Source organism: Pinus tabuliformis, chromosome 2_1, assembly GCF_031772625.1.
Source record: "Pinus tabuliformis cultivar Carrire ecotype Pingquan chromosome 2_1, CPIR1, whole genome shotgun sequence".
NCBI lineage: Eukaryota > Viridiplantae > Streptophyta > Pinopsida > Pinales > Pinaceae > Pinus > Pinus tabuliformis.
The window spans coordinates 568068741-568085245 of NC_142299.1; the positions used below are offsets into that span (position 1 = coordinate 568068741).

The 16505-nt window shown below is 38.0% G+C and overlaps 1 long non-coding RNA gene across 2 annotated transcripts in view; it reads right to left on the reverse strand.

Annotated features, from left to right (window-relative positions):
* Positions 1-16505, reverse strand: part of LOC149201698 (uncharacterized) — a 35833-nt gene that overhangs the window by 1604 nt on the left and 17724 nt on the right. The gene's annotated exons all lie outside the window — the stretch shown is intronic.

Genomic DNA, 16505 nt, shown 5'->3' on the forward strand with positions numbered 1-16505 from the left:
GTCGGTGCCAGTGAAGGGACACACCTATTTAGCTCATTCAACATCTATATATTGGCATTCGTCCTCTCCATTTGGGCATCCAATTCGAATCATAAGAAGGACGAATCTGAGGCATAATCTGAAACATGGTCTAAGGTAGAAGGAGGATGAATCTGAGGCAAAATAAGAGGACCGAAATTTTGGGCAGCTGGATGAGTTTCTAGGTAGCAGACCGAAGTTTTGGGCAGGAGGACAAATCTATCTCTGTTTGACAAGGTTTGACCTGGGTTTGGTTACTAGTCGGTTTGACTTTGTTTTTTACTGGAAAATCAGATTGTATCTCTTGTTGAATTGGAAATCTTCTCTCATAAAAGGTTGTTGGATTTTTCCCTGGTTAGAGTTTTCCCAGGATAAATTTTGTGTCTCTTGTTTGGTTTTCTCTTTATGATCCTACTGGCTTTATTGTTTCACTGTTAAAGATTTTCTATGTATAATTGCTTAATGATGAATGTAACACAAGTTAAATTAATGAAATAATTGGAAGTAGTTATCAGTCTAGAAAGTCCTGAAAAATCAACATGGTTTCAAAGGTATGGTGTCAGAGCAGCCACCAAAGAGACTTGAAGAAGGCCAAGAGACCAAACATTGAAGAGAAACTACCAAGTATTTTTTTCCTCTGATGGCCAAGCTTTGCCCTAGCCTAAAATCTATTGAAAGAAGGATGATCAACTACTAATATTTCTATTCTTGTCTATGGGAGGACCGAAGTCCTCAAGAACGTTGAGTGCCTTAGTTTACAAACAGAAAGAAACATATATTCTCGACAGTTGTGTTAAGGAAAAGATTTAGGCCACAAACCTAGAAAGCCTCAGTCTGAGTTGTTGAGGGCTGAAAGGCCTCAAGGTTGATAGTAACAAAGGGTGAGAAGTCTCAGAAGGTGACCAAAAAAAATATGAAGTTTTCTCATACCTTGGAAAAGCCAACGAGTTTATGAATAAGGTAGCTAAAACAATATAAGAGCCATTTCTTGAAGATTGGTTGAAAGGAAGACTGAATGTATAGACTTCAGAGAACTTGATGCCCTTGGAGGCTAAAGGCTCAGTTCAAAACTGATGCCATTGTCATTGTTGGAGAAGAACGAGTTCCTTTCCTATTTTTGTTGGTCTTATCTTCCAAAATAATGACTGAGTCCTCAGAGATGGAACAAGAACAAATTATGGGGTTTAGCAACACGAGTTTCACTGTTACCAAGCCAAGGGTCATTAATAGAAGTAGTTCAATTTCTATTGTGGAAGAAGCAGCTCAAATCCCTAGTCAATGTCTCCACTATTGAACAAAGTCTCCACTTTTTGGGGTGCGTATTGGATGCTAGACCGGGTATATGCATTAACAGAGCCTAACCACACTTACAAAGGGGTCGTGTTGTTGTTTGTTAAATGTGCCAACCATTTCTGGTATTTCCTATGCGTGAATGTCATCTAACACATTTTATGTAGTGTGGGAAAGCTTTTTGGCTTGGCAAGACTAGACTTATCCTTGTTTGTTAAAATTGGCAACTAGGGCCAAACTCCATGCAAGTCACCTTATTTATGGCAGATGATATGTTTCTTGGATTCCTCTCTCAGAGAGGTGTAGGATTGATCTAAAGATTATCCAATTCCGACATGTATTTATGGAGATATGAATTTATTTGTATTATTGACAATTTGTCAAGGTCGGCCAGCAAGCAAATTACCCCCAACTCAACCTCAACGTTGCATTTAAATAGAGGGTACCTCAAGTCATTTGAGGAGCACATCACTCATGATCTCTCTCTCCACTCGTTTGGGTTTGTACTCTCACAAGGAGGACACGATGGAAAGAAAGTTCAAGAGGGTGATTGCGACGTACTCTCACACGGAGGACGTGGTGGAAAGAAAGGTCAAGAGGGTGCCCTAGCCGTAGTGATCCAAGGAGCCCTAGCCGCAGTCAAAGAAGAGCCCTAGCCGCAGTCAAAGAGAGGAGCTCTAGCCGCAACAAAAGAAGGCCTTAATCCGCAGCAGGAAGAAGCCTTAGCCGCAATCAAGAGGAGCCATAAGACAACATGAAAGAAGCCCTAGAAACAATGTGGATGTTATAGGTACAGCATGGGAAAGAGAGGTTGTTTGGGTGACTGGTTGAGTGTTGTTCTTGGGTGCTCTTGTAGGGAGAAAGGTCGAAGTTTGAAGCTTAGGGTCACAACAAAAGAGGCATTCAACGTGGGTGAAATAGGGTTGTTCCGAAGCCATTCCAGGAAGACTGAAGGGCTGAAAGGAGGCCGAGTATCTTGCTAGAAGGCGAGGAGAAAGGGAGTTGTTTGAGGGCTCATAGAGGATGGAACAATCCTCTAGAAAGGTTGTCGCAGGCCTGTTCTAAGGTTGTAGGAAGCCGTTGTAATGAGAGGAGGGTAGAGCCATTGTTAAGGGCTAGAAGGTTGCTCTGAATTATAGCGAAGGGGGCAACCTTCCCTTGGAGGACAACCGCATTAATTGAAGGCAATATGGCATATTTTGGGGTTGCTAGGAAATTGTGTTTTATGCCCTAATCAGGCCCAGACTTGCTGAGCTAGGCCGTAGGCCATAGCCAACAACATGAAGTTGTTATAAGTGTTGCGTTGAGGGTTATTCAGCCAACAAGGAGCAACGTGGTGGTGTAAGGGTCTCACCTTGGAGAACCATAGCTCTAGAGGCTTGATATGCTGAAATCAGTTAAAGATTGAGGGTTGATAAGTATGCCCTAACCAGTATTCAGAACTGCAATCCTTGGTACCAGAATTGGAACTTCATTATGTCATCTTCATGGTGAAGATCTTTGATCTCCTATTTGGCAAGTTAGTATTGATTTTAAATCATTGTACTCTATCTCTCTCTCTCTGCTGAACTATTGAAGACTAAAGAATATTTGATCAAGGGTTTCCCCACATTGGGGTTTGTCCTAGTGCCACATCTTGTGTCCTCTTGTCTTGGCTTGTCTTCCACTGTTTATGTTTATGTTCTATCTACATTTTACTATCATGCTGATGTGATTGCTAAACTGGATATTGATATTGGGCTAGTAAGAAAAATTGAAGTAAATTGCTCTTAAGCATAGAACATACCAAAAAATAACATCTCAGTATATTCCAGCTTGATCTGTTTTGTATAGCGAATATGCACTACTATGATGGACATTGAACCTATTACTATATCCTTGCGGGTACCTATATGTAAATTTTGCTTTTTGATCAGTGGTGAAAACCACATTACAGCATATGCCTATGGGCATCAACAGCATGTAATTTCTTATAATAGAAATTATGAATTTTCTTCTTCGGAAAAAAAATACCAAAAAATAACATTGTTGGACATAATAGAGGTCTTTGTCATCTACATTAGGGTATTTGAAGCAAAAGTACTCATGGTATGACTAATATATGAATCAATACAAGTGTTATCTCTTTATTTTTTCATTGGACGTGCCTAGAATACATACTGGATGCACATTGTTATATATATATATATATATATATATATATATATATATATATATATATATATATATATATATATGTCAACTCAGTTGGGGAGTGTTACTTTTATTGGTGTTTCCAATTGCACTTGAGGCTGCTACCTATGGCCAGGTACCAACTCTCTAATCTGATCCTTATGCATACAAGTTTTTAAATGAGAAATGACTAGCCTATGGGCAACATTTCCCAAATATCACTTTTATGTTATTTTCTGGGTTTTAAATATGAGGCATAGCATCATCTTGAGACCTGTGAGTACACGTTGAGGCATTGAGAATGTCATTTAAAACCCTTGGAAACGTATTTTGATGCACCTAATTCACTATGTTTATTTAATGAAATCAAACCTATAAAAAAATAAAAACGTACCTACGGCACTATACAATCAAGTTGTTTGATAGAATCCACCACTGGAAAATTTAGCAATAAAAGAGAAAAAAAATTCCCAAAGCCAAGGAATCTCCAAGGAGGGATTTTACAGTTTGGACATAATCAACTCAACATGTTATTAGTTGGGGCAATGCATGTTATTGCAATGACGTTGTTCCCTATTGGAGGCATCATTGAAACACAAAACCATAGGGTCAGACAATTGTGTAGCCTATTCTTTGTAGTAGCTGGGATATTAGGCTATTACTATGTATTTTGCTTTCAACGAGACAGTTTGCTTGACTTCCATTATTGTATCTATGGAAGTGGGTGTCCAGGTACTACTTGCTAAGCTACAGTCGGTTAGCTTATGATCAATGGATAAGTAGATCTGGGACTGATTGAGGGTGGAGGCCTTACCTTTAGAACCCCTCATTGGCTAAAGGGTGGAGGCTATTGGCTGCCTTGGATTAGACTTCCTCAATGAGGACATTAGTAGACTCTGGATTCCCTATGCAGGGTGGAGATATTGCTACAGTAAACCTAAAGGTGGAGGGTTTTGCATCTAGAGTCCCTTAATGACAAATGGGTGGAGGTCGGATTGGATCTCTGGATTCCCTACAACTGTACATTCTTATTCCAGAAGGGTGGAGGTTGGATTAGATCTATGGACTCCCTGCACCTATACAATGTTATGCGAAAAGGGTGGAGGTCGAATTAGATCTCTAGACTCCCTGCACTTGTACACTGCTATACCAGAAGGGTGGAGGTCATATTGGATCTTTGGACTTCCTGCACCTGTACATTGCTATGCCGAAAGGGTGGAGGTCAGATTAAATCTCTGGAATCCCTACACCTGTATATTGTTATGCGAAAAGGGTGGAGGTCATATTAGATCTTTGGAATCCCTGCACCTGTACATTGTTATGTTAAAAGGGTGGAGGTCGGATTAGATCTTTGGACTCCTTGCACCTGTACACTGCTATGCCAGAAGGTTGGAGATCATATTAGATCTTTGGACTCCCTGCATCTGTACTCTGTTATGCTCAAAGGGTGGAGGTCGGATTAGATCTTTAGACTCCTGCACTTGTACATTGTTATGCCAAAAGGGTGGAGGGCAGATTAGATATTTGGAATCCCTGTACCTGAACGTTGTTATGCTAAAAGGGTGGAGGTCATATTAGATCTCTAGAATCCCAGAATGTTTGGTCATTAGGACAGTGTTCATGAGCTAGGGGGTGACAACTGCAATAGCAGCCTAATAATGGTTAAGAGGAGAATCGGCGACTATGTCTGAGTGCCCATCCTAAATTCCACAATACCGAGTGACATATTGACAATGATAATCAAACATGCCTGGACAATTTGTATAAGTTCTAAATCTAAGTATGCATGGTAGTTTGATATGGACTGATAGCACAATGAGTGGTTAAATATCGCCTATCATTTCAAAGGACAGTACACGCTCGCCAAATGAGTAAACCATACATGCTATGGCTAGATAGCGCACAAACCTTCTATGTTCTACTAATATGCGTTTTGGATTATCCATGTCATATCCTACACTTGAAGTTGATCTCAGGATGGGCTTCTAGACGTTATAATATTGAGTTGGTGTCCTGCATGACATTCGAAATATAGGAATACAGTGGAGTTCAGATACTAGCTATTGTATCAAATCAGTGATTTGTACAGTAGGATAGCTTACTTATAGATGAGTGTTGCGTTTATTGAGAATGTTTTAATTAGTGCCTCTTTTACATTTGTTGTCCATTGTAGTCGGCCTTATTGACCCTATTAAGCTTGGGGTTAACTCCCTCCCATGCTCTTTATTGAGCTTATTGCTCTCCATTAAGTAAATTGTAAAATATATAAGTGAGAGCGAGATGCACAAACGCCAATTACTCTGAAATTCTACTTGGGGCAAGGTTCACCTCAAATAGTTCGTGGGAGAAAGAACGAAAGAGTATCTTCACAAAGGAATCATTTCTATGCCCAAGTATAACAGTACCTACTCTTGGAGGTAGTTTTCCATGTATAGAACCTTCCCTGTATCCCCAGAGCAAGGTGAAATTCATTACTTCAGTTTGTCCCATAATGAAGCATGTTTATTCATGAGTTGATGACAAAATTACAGGAGGCAATAATGCAGGCATGCAAGCTATTATACCACCCCTTGATGATTCAACCATTGCAATTATTACTAAAATGGGATTCTCAAAGGGGAAAGGTAGAAGAAACCCCAAGGAATGTACACGGCAATCAGGTTTAGTCCGCAATGGAATGGCTAATTACTCGTGCAAAAGAGTCCTTAAACCTTCCGGGGCACGGGGTTTGTCATTGGAAATACCTAATCTTTAACTAAGGAAGAGATGGTGACAAGCCAAAAAGGATATCGACCAAGAAGAGAAGTTGGTACAATCTTCTTCTACTGCTGAGAAGTCCTCCATTTGCATTAAGTTGGCCCATGTGCCTTGAAGGATTTGCTTGCTAGCTAGGAAAGAGCTAAGGTTATATCATTTCTTGTAGAGCAATTGAGAGGTTGTTCCTTGGACCCTAGATAGGATAACCATCTCATGCTTTGGCTTTAATTTTACTGGATGATAATGTTGCCTACGAAGTTGCTTCTGACAATAGTCTTATTAGTGCTTCACTACAAACAAAAAGAAGAAGAAAAATTGGTCACCCCATCCTTGTAACCAAAACATGAGATTCAAGTGATCTGGCAACCACCTTTCTTGGATTAGATTAGGGATTGGGGTGTGTTACAAGTGGCATCAGAGCCCAGGTTCCAACACTAGACCTCAGGGTGAAAAATGAACAAACTTTTCCAAAGGTGACTTCCTTCACATTACCACTCTAAATCTAGATAAGGAAAACATGCTACAATCAATTGATGCAATCAATGTCCCATCGCAGTGTGTAAAGAATAACAAAAGAGAAAAATGGGTTATCCTGATTTAACAAAAGAGAAAAATGGGTTATTCTGATTTAACAAAAGAGAAAAATGGGTTACCCTGATTTGAATAGTAAGTTATCAAAAGTGGTATTCTGTTGAAAAATGTAACTAGGTTCAATCTTCATAATAGCATGTGTAATCATGATTTTATGTAATTGATGTAAAGAAGAAAATAAAATTCTTTTGTAATGCTTGAGTTATGGGTTTCACGCTCAAGGAATTTTATTTTGGTTGAAGCTCCCATTGTGAGTTGTTAGGTTTGGTCATCAATTCATAGTCTATTGAGTCAATGTCAAAGATTGAAGATACATTTGGGCATGTTATACATTATAAAAAGAGAAATTATTCAAGGCATTAACCCTCCAAGACTTCGTCACAAGCACCTCTTGAAGTCTGCCTACAAAAAGGAATAAGGATGATTCTAGAAAGACATGACGACCTAAGCACAAGGTCAAGTCAGCCTATATCTCATGGACAAATCACTAATATAGGGCAACTCGGCCTCACCTAGGATAGAATTTGGTCAAGCATAAAAACAGAAAAGGAAGAGCGAGAATTACTAGAGAAATGGCCCATCATCAAGCGAAGGAAGGAGGAACATAAATCGAAGTTCTTTGGCACTATTTTTGGGTTAATCTACTCACACGTGTGGCAGAAATTAGGATTTCTGCAGTAGTGTCATATCAGTCCTTGAGGAAGTCATCAAGAGGATCTCCAATCCAGCTCCCTTGCTAGCCGAGATCACCATGAGAAGTCTTCAAGTAAAGCAAAGGAGGAAAACATCACTAAACTCTCTCCATCACCTCACACGTGCGAAATTGTAGAGGTACACATTGCAGGTCTGTTGAAAGGAGCCGAAATTTCAGATAAGCAGAGACTAGCAATGCAAGAAGGCAATTTGACTTGTGTTGACTTGGGCAAGAAGAAGAAGCAATGAAGAAGGGTCTTGTGACTTGGCCTTGGAGAGTTTGTTGTGTCAAAGCTCTTGGTCTTGGTATTCGTCAATTGAAGTCTCTATAAGAAGAAGAATTTGTTTTTGGTTTTCCTCTCAAGTTGGAGAGGTTTTGAACCTGGATGATCGCCTACATCCTGTGTCTCTTGTCCCATTATTGTTTATGTTTTTGGTAGTTGTTTGATGAAGAAGAACACTATAATAAACTAAGTCAAAAGAAGAACCTAATCTAAACAAGTAAAAAAGCATTCACAAGCAATTATCATCAAAGAAAAATCACCTAACCCTATGCCCTAGATTTCTCAACATGGTATCAGAGCTAAGGTGACAAAATCAAGGAAAGGGCATCTCATCAAGGGACACTCAAGCATTCAAAGACCAAATCTCGAGAAGGGCATCAAAGCAAATCTAGAAAACATCTTGAAGTTAAGTTCTAGAAAGAAGTGTCAAAACCCTAGATCAAAGAAGAAGTCTACAGCAGAAGAAGTCTTGGAATCCTCGCTCAAATCATCATCAAGGAAAAAGGACCACAAAGACCCTACATCTACTCAAGTTGAAGTGATCTAAGTAACTAGAAGTCCACTCAAGAGAAGCAAGATTAAGGACATTGTCATCATCATCAACAAGGACATCATCATCTAAAGGTCTAAGGTGATCTTGCTCTCGTTGGAATCAAGGATCAATTTTGAAGAAAACTATCTTCATCAAGAAGAAGTTTTCCATTATCTATAGCGTCACCAAATTCAAGGAGGCAGCAAGTCGAAGAAGCATCTTCACAAGTAAGTATATTTATGTCTACATTTGAATCTGTCAAAATGTTTTTTGCAAGGAAAGCAATAAATTGGTTGGGGCTTCAAACTTTCTTGCATGGAAGAAGAGGACAGATTTGAATCTCATTGAGAATGAGGTCATGGAACATGTCAAGGGTTCAATCACCAAAACTCCAAAAGAAGATGCTCAAGCACTTACTATCAAAGATCCCCTCATTCCATATGTATATAAACTCGAAACCTCACAAACTGGTAGAGTTGTTTTTTGTCAGCAATGCAGGAAAAGTTATCTCATTAAGGCAAGAACTATACAAGCTAAGGATATCAAAAGAAGAAGGAATAGCCTCATACTTTATGAGGATATCTAAAATCAAGAATCAACTTCAAGATCTAGGAGAAATAATGTCTGACAAAGAGATGACTACAATAGTACTAAATGCACAAATGGGGTAACTTTACTTCAAGCATTTATGGAAAGAAAGAAGCTACTCCATTTAAGGATCTTTGGTTACTATGCAAGATTGAAGAAACCAGGCTGAAGGCAAAAACTGATGTAGGATCAAGTGAGCAAAATCAAGCATATGCTACAATGACAAAAAGAAAAGGAAAGTTTGGGAAATTTGGTCATCAAAAAAGCAAGAAGAACATGGCTAAAGTTCAATGTTATGGATGTCAAGAATATGGGCATTACAAGAGAGATTGTCCTAAGCTCAAGAAGGACAATAAAAGGGGAAGAGAAGAAGCCCATACAACCGAAGAAGTGGAGGAAGCTGAAAAGAAGAAATCAAAGAAAGAAGAAGAAAAATATCTCTACTATGATTGAGATAGTCTCCCCCACCTAGTTCTTTTCAAGTTTTTAGCGTTTGTTGTAAGATATGGCTATCATGAATCACTAAGGAGAATAATGGGATGCATCATGGCATCATGGAAGCATTGAAAGCAAGAGCTCGTGACATCATCATAGAGAAGCATGAAAGATAGTTGAAATAGAAGTCTATGGCAATCACCTATAGAAGGATATAGCTCTTGGTAACCTCATTAGAAGCATAAGTGGTACTTATGAGAAGAAAAAAAAATCATCTATTACAAATCTCATTATACATCAGTCAAAAGTGAAACGATTGTTGGATAAGGATACTCAAGATCCTCTATTAGAGTCTTGATTTGAAGATTCACCGATCAAAAGGAAGCAAGTGTTTCATCAAGAATTCCAACTTGTAGGCATTCATGGTATGATGGTATGATGTCAAAATAAGTAAAGCAGGTCAAGGGATTGAAGCTCCTTCAATCAAGGAAGTTGTTGAAGGAAGTCTAGATGACCTAAATGAAAATGACGTATGTATGCTTGTATTTGATAAACGAGAGTCATGTCATATGGTTACAAGTAACATGGATAAATGCTCTATCGTGAGAGCATGATCAAAAGAAAGGATCTCCTCCTTTGATAGGATGTGGAAAGGCATGGTTCACACTTTGACTAGATGAAATCAACATAATATGTCCTCATATGAAATATGAGGTGGTTGATAAAATTTGGAGGAAATATGATCAGAAGTTCCTGGAAGGAAATGTGTGAAGAAAGGAAGGAAGAGATCATAAAATATGCAACTATGGAGAAAGCAATAAACATCCAAGGACTACAATATTTGACTATAATATCTCCATGGAAGATATGAAGACCCTGATGAAGTCTGAAAAATAAAGAGACCCTTGACAATATATATCTTTTGCAAATGTGTCAATATGTATGTTGGAAGCTGATCCAAACTAGAAAATGTCATGATGAAAGACCATCACAAAGGTAATTTTGATGTAATGATCATTTCTTATTTTTGAATAATATCTAGATGGTCTTATGCAGCGCTGCTAAGGGAAGAGTTATGGATGTCTTCCACAACTGATGCACATGTAGCAAGATGAAAGATCCTTAAGGAAACATGGCATGAAGAAGGCAGCATGGCATGAAGGAAGATCAAATATGGACTAATGGATCACTTTCCAATGAAAGGAATGATGACATGACTGACTCATGGATGAAAGTGATGGATGGTCTGTGCCCTACAAAGAAGTCCCAAAATATGTAGACTCTATGACAAAGAAGAAATCCATGACATCAAAGGAAGGATTTATACAAGCAATTGGTTATCCCATGATCTCCACCTAAAGAGCTACTGGAAGCAAGTCCCTAGTCAAGAGGGAGCTTGGGTACATTCTTGTTTATAGGATGTAAGTTAGTCAAGGCCTTGTTATGTGACAATGTTGGATGATAAGATGCCATACAGATGGGTTAACAATCCGACTCTTCTTGTGAGAATTCTTCAAATTGAGAATGTCCAAATACCTTGCATGGATTATGAATACCTCCCTATAGTTAAGAGGGAGTGTTGAAAAATGTAACTAAGTTTGGTCTTCATAATAACATGTGTAATCATGATTTTATGTAATTGATGTAAAGAAGAAAATAAAATTATTTTGTAATGATCGAGTCATAGGTTTCATGCTCAAGGAATTTTGTTTTAGTTGAAGCTCCCATTATGAGCTATTAGGTTTGATCATCAAGTCATAAAATCTAATGAGTCAATGTCAAAGATTGAAGACCCATTTGGGCATGTTATACATTGTAAAAAGAGAATTTATTCAAGTCATTAACCCTCCAAGACCTTGTCACAAGCACCCCTTGAAATTGACCTATAAAAAGGAATAAGGATGATTCCATAAAGACATGTCAGCCTAGGAACAAGGTCAAGTCGGCCTATATCTCATGGACGGATCACTATATATAGGGCAGCTCGACCTCACCTAGGATAGAATTCATTCAAGCATAAAAACAGAGAAGGAAGAGCAAGAATTACTAGAGAAAGGGCTAATCATCAAGCGAAGGAAGGAGGAACATAAATCAAAGTTCTTTGGCACTGTTTTTGGGTTAATCTCCTCGCACGTGTGGCAGAAACTAGGGTTTCTGCAGTAGTGTCATATCAGTCCTTGAGGAAGTCATCAAGGAGGTCTCCAATCCAGCTCCCTTGCTAGTCGAGATCACCAAGAGAAGTATTCAAGTAAAGTGAAGGAACAAAACATCACTAAACTCTCTCCATCGCCTCACACATGTGGAATTGCAGAGGTACAGATTGCAGGTCTGTTGAAAGGAGCCGAAATTTCAGAGAAGAGAAGTCGAGACTAGCAGTGCAAAAAGGAAGTTTGACTTGTGTTGACTTGGGCAGGAAGAAGTAGTGAAGGGTCTTGTGACTTGGTCTTGGAGAGGTTGTTGTGTCAAGGGTCTTGGTCTTGGTATTTGTCAATTGAAGTCTCTATAAGAAGAAGAATTCGTTTTGGGTTTTCCTCTCAAGTTGGAGACATTTTGGCCCTAGCTGATAGCCTACATCCTGTGTCTCTTGTCTCATTATTGTTTATGCTTTTGGTCAATGTTTGATGAAGAAGAACACCAGAATAATCTAAGTCAAAAGAAGAGCCTAATCTGAAGAAGTAAAAAATGCATTCACAGGCAGTTATCATTAAAGTGAAATCACCTAACCCTATGCCCTAGCTTTCTCAACATATTCTACAGAGAAATATCTTTCCACCATTTTCTAATGGCCCTCAATACAGGATTGTCTGTTTGGGAATTCTTAAATATTTGATCATAGGGGATCCCATTTGTCTCTAAGGAAATTTGCTCTTCTCATCAATAATTGTGCATCATTTCATCTTTGATCCCCCTACGAAATAGAGAGGACCTGTTCAATTTCAGGTATGTTATTGTTTTTGTTTACATACTTGTTTAATAGAAGTGACTTAAATCTATTAAATATCTGTAATATCAACAGATATTAAAAACAAAAACAAAATTAAGACATAAATCCTGTCTACAGATGAATTTATAATAGTTTACTATTAAACAGTGACCAATTAGTAGCAGCATGAAGATACAACATACCAAGGGTCAATAAACATTACAAGTGAATGTAATACTGCATAGAAGTTTTGCTAAGTTTCTTGGTATCTTAGGTTGGTTTCCCATCTTTCTTATCCCAAGGAAATCCCCTTTGTAGTCCTAGCACTTTGATAATCACAGATTCATCAACTTAGAACTCCAAAACTTTTACTAAGGTAATGTATTCATTATTTATATTACGTTGGAAGTTCAAGGAAAACTCCATGGCCACACTATTATTATAACCCTGCAGTTTGTTGAAATATTTGAGCCAGTTTGATTGCTGAAAGATCTCCACTACCTCATGGTTGCTATATAATCTTGAATTTTTTGTGGGTTCTTTCTTGTTGAACCTACCCCACATATTGCAAGATTCTGTGTTAGATGATTGCCTTATTAATTCGATTGAGAACCCTATCCAAATCATAAATTTGACAGTGGAAACAACTTCAACACAAAACCTCAACTCCAAATTTCTAACAAAAATGGTAATAGAAATCGTAAACTTGATGGGGAATTAACTTCAACACAAAACCTCAACATTAACACTTCAAATTTTTGAGAAAAATGGTAATGGAAACAACCTTTTGTTTCAATACTTCACTTCTGAGAAAAGGGTTTTAAAATGGCAATGGAAAAATTTTAGGTTTCAACAGTCAACTTCAGAGAACAAGCCTCTTGAAAATGGTAACAAAAAAGTTCTAGTTTCCACACTTTAATTCTAAGATAGGTTTTGAAAATGACAACGGAAAATCTTCATGTTACAACACTTCACTTGCGAGAATGGATTTTTCAAATGGTAATGAAAATAAAAAACTTCAGGGTTTAGTACCTCTACTTCTAAGAATTGTCCTCTTTACAATAATAAACCTTACGAATGGTGGATCTTTCAACTATCTCACCTTATTTTACAAATATGTAACCCTACAATGGTGGACTTTGAGTTTTGCTTTAGTTCTCTTATCACACTCTAGTAGGCATGCACTTTTGCTTGTTTTTCTTTTGATCTAGAACTTATGCCCTTTGTCATGGAGTTGTCTATAATGTGACTTTTTGAAGATTCCGGTGACGGAATCCGGCGAAGAAATTGAGGTCAAATCTTGATTTCTTGCAGTTAAAATGGTTTTTTAACTGCATATTTGGATTCAGCACCCTGAAAAACCCCTGGGACGCTTTCATTGTGCAGAAACTAGCTATCAAACTTGCGATTCCAATAATTCTTGCCGGATTTCGACCGGAAAAATCCGCCAGAAAGGCTTTTAAAAAGTCGCGTTATAGACAACTCCCTTTGTCATTGCCAGCACCTTCTCTTGATGAATTAAATGGTTGGCATCAATTAAAACATGATTGGTTGTCTTGATTTGACATGATGGCTGGCACAAGTACTTACTTGGCTTTGATTACCTCACCAAAGCTTGATATTCCCTCCCCCCAACAAAAACAAGATTCGAGGCCCACCTTGATTTGTAATTGGAGTCAACAACTATAATGATATGAATTTTGGGTTATGACTATGACTATTGATGATTAACTAAGTATGCGTATTGTCACATATCTTTGTTTTGACTTTTGATATGATATACATATTTGTTGTCAGGGTATGCATTTAATAGGGTGGTTTAGTGTGCCTTCAGAAATTTCTTTCTTTGCAAAGTTGATGGAGAGTTGTGTGCATGTAATTTGTAGGTTCTGAGTCGAGAGAAGAGGATCATGCTACATCTTGTAGGTTGCAACCCTTGAACAGGGTACGCAGCTACATCTTGAGCAATATTGTTAGGGATATATAATGGCCGCTTTGTGATGTAAAAGTTTGTAGGGTGTTGCATGTAGATTGCCTTAGATCCTGGGTCATTACTTTTCTTGAAAATCATGAAAACATCGTGTTGTAGATGGCTGGACTTGAGTTTCCTGAAGCTTCTTCTAGCATCCTGTAGCATTTCGTGTTCTAGTTTCTTGTAGCAGTCTATGTAAGAAGTTTCATGTAGCTTCCTGGAGCAGCTTATATAACAATCTTCTTATACCTTCCTATGGCAATCTATATTAAGACTTCCTTGTAGCTTCCTGTAGGAGATTATTTAAGTGGGTAGAATGAGTTGGGGAGCTTTGTAGTGAGGAAGATGAATGAGTTTTGTGAGATATAATATGATGGGTAATTTGATGAGTGAAAGGTGTGCTCATGCTTGTGTAATTTTAAGTTGAAATTAAAACAACACTAAAAATACTATCAAGAATCATTGCAAATGCTACCTCAACAAATAAACACTTCTGAAAAACAACTGTCCTCTACAGAAAAACAAAGATCCAGTCAACAGACAGTATTAATCATTGTGCTCATTGTACAGGACACGATATCCCACAAGAATCAAAGTGTGCAGTTGAAACAAAATACTCTTCTTCATGAAGGTTGTTTGCAGATTGCAGATGGCATACTAAAGAGACAGAGAGTTGACTTGGTCTTAATGATTGCAGGAGGGTGTAGATGTTTTTGGCAGGTAGGAAAAAAAAGAACAAATCTAGTGATATCAGCATTGAATGTAAGATTTTAGGAAAAAAGTTTCAAGGTAGGATATCAAATTAATAGCACCCAACACAGAGATTTGTCCCAGAGATCCATTCTAAGCAATACCTACCAGCACGAGTAACACAACAAAGACACCAATTGATCAGTTTTAAGCACACTTCCTAGCAATAGTGAAATGTTGACAGGAAAATAAAATGTTGGGGTTGAAGTGATGGCAAAATATAGGTATTGCCCCTTGAAAATAGGTCTTCAAATAGCAGATCTCGCAGCAAAGGGGACTCCAACTCTTACAGCAAACCGGTAAAAAAAATATCATTTGCAAAAATAGCAGATATCAACTTATGTTCCTACAGCTCTGCTCCAACCCACATTTGTTCATATTTTATTAAACAAATCATTTCTGAGCCCCTGGTTTAAGAGTATTACCACTTAAATCTGTATACAATTTAAATCACATGATTCAATAGGATATGAATCAAATCTTGGCTTTAATTGCCCGCAGGGAGAGTGGTAGGAAAATAGGATATTCTAGATTAAGAGGCAGCAAAACATGATACTTCAACTCAAGGGAAATGTTCTGCTGGCTGTTGCTAGGGCCGATAAGACGTTCAAAATGAAATAGGGTTGTAGTAGTGTATACCTGACGGGTATCTGGACAGTCCATCTGCTAAAACACTCTTTAATCGAAAACCATTCTTGAACAAAGTTAGGAATATTCTAATCTGTAATGCTCGAATTCTTTGAAAAATGGCTGGAAATCACTGATCTGCAACATATCAGGGAAGCATGAGGATAAGCCTCTTTGCCTTTTAACTAGTTTTGGTGGTATGAATGAACGTTGTGGTTGTTTTCGATCCAAAAGCAGTGCCAGTCTGGAGACATTTGCAGTTAACTTTTGAAGCTCTAAGTAAAAATATATGCTATAGGCACTGGTATATCATTTATTAGACTCAACTTTTGGTAATTGATACAATACATGTTACCAAGCATGCCAATTTTATTTCTCTGTTACTTTAAGGGAGAAATTGACCTTCCAATCAGGCTTCAGTGCTCCACGTATACCGCTGCAAGAACCTCAATTTTCAAGTTTCAAAATGTATTTAGGTTGTTAAATTGCTATCTCACTTCAGAATCTCCGTGCTGGTTTGATTTGTTTGTTGGCTGGCTTGAAAACCAGTTTGTTTTCAAGATTACTAATAAACCATTGTGGATCATTTTCCTATATCTCAGTATTGCTTCTCCTGTCCCCTGGATCTTAAGCAATAGGTTTTTGGCCAATATGTTATGCTTGTGATGTCAAAATTCTAATTTTCGACTTATTCATGTTGTGTGAGTATGTTACAACAAACATGACAATGCATATTTAGTATATCTCACCCACTACTCCAATGTTACCTCCAGTTTTAAAACCTGTCTTGCATATTGTTTTAGATGATTGTAGGTCCACCTACCACATGTTAGGCACTCAACAGGCAAGTGCAACAATTACTCTGCTAAAAGA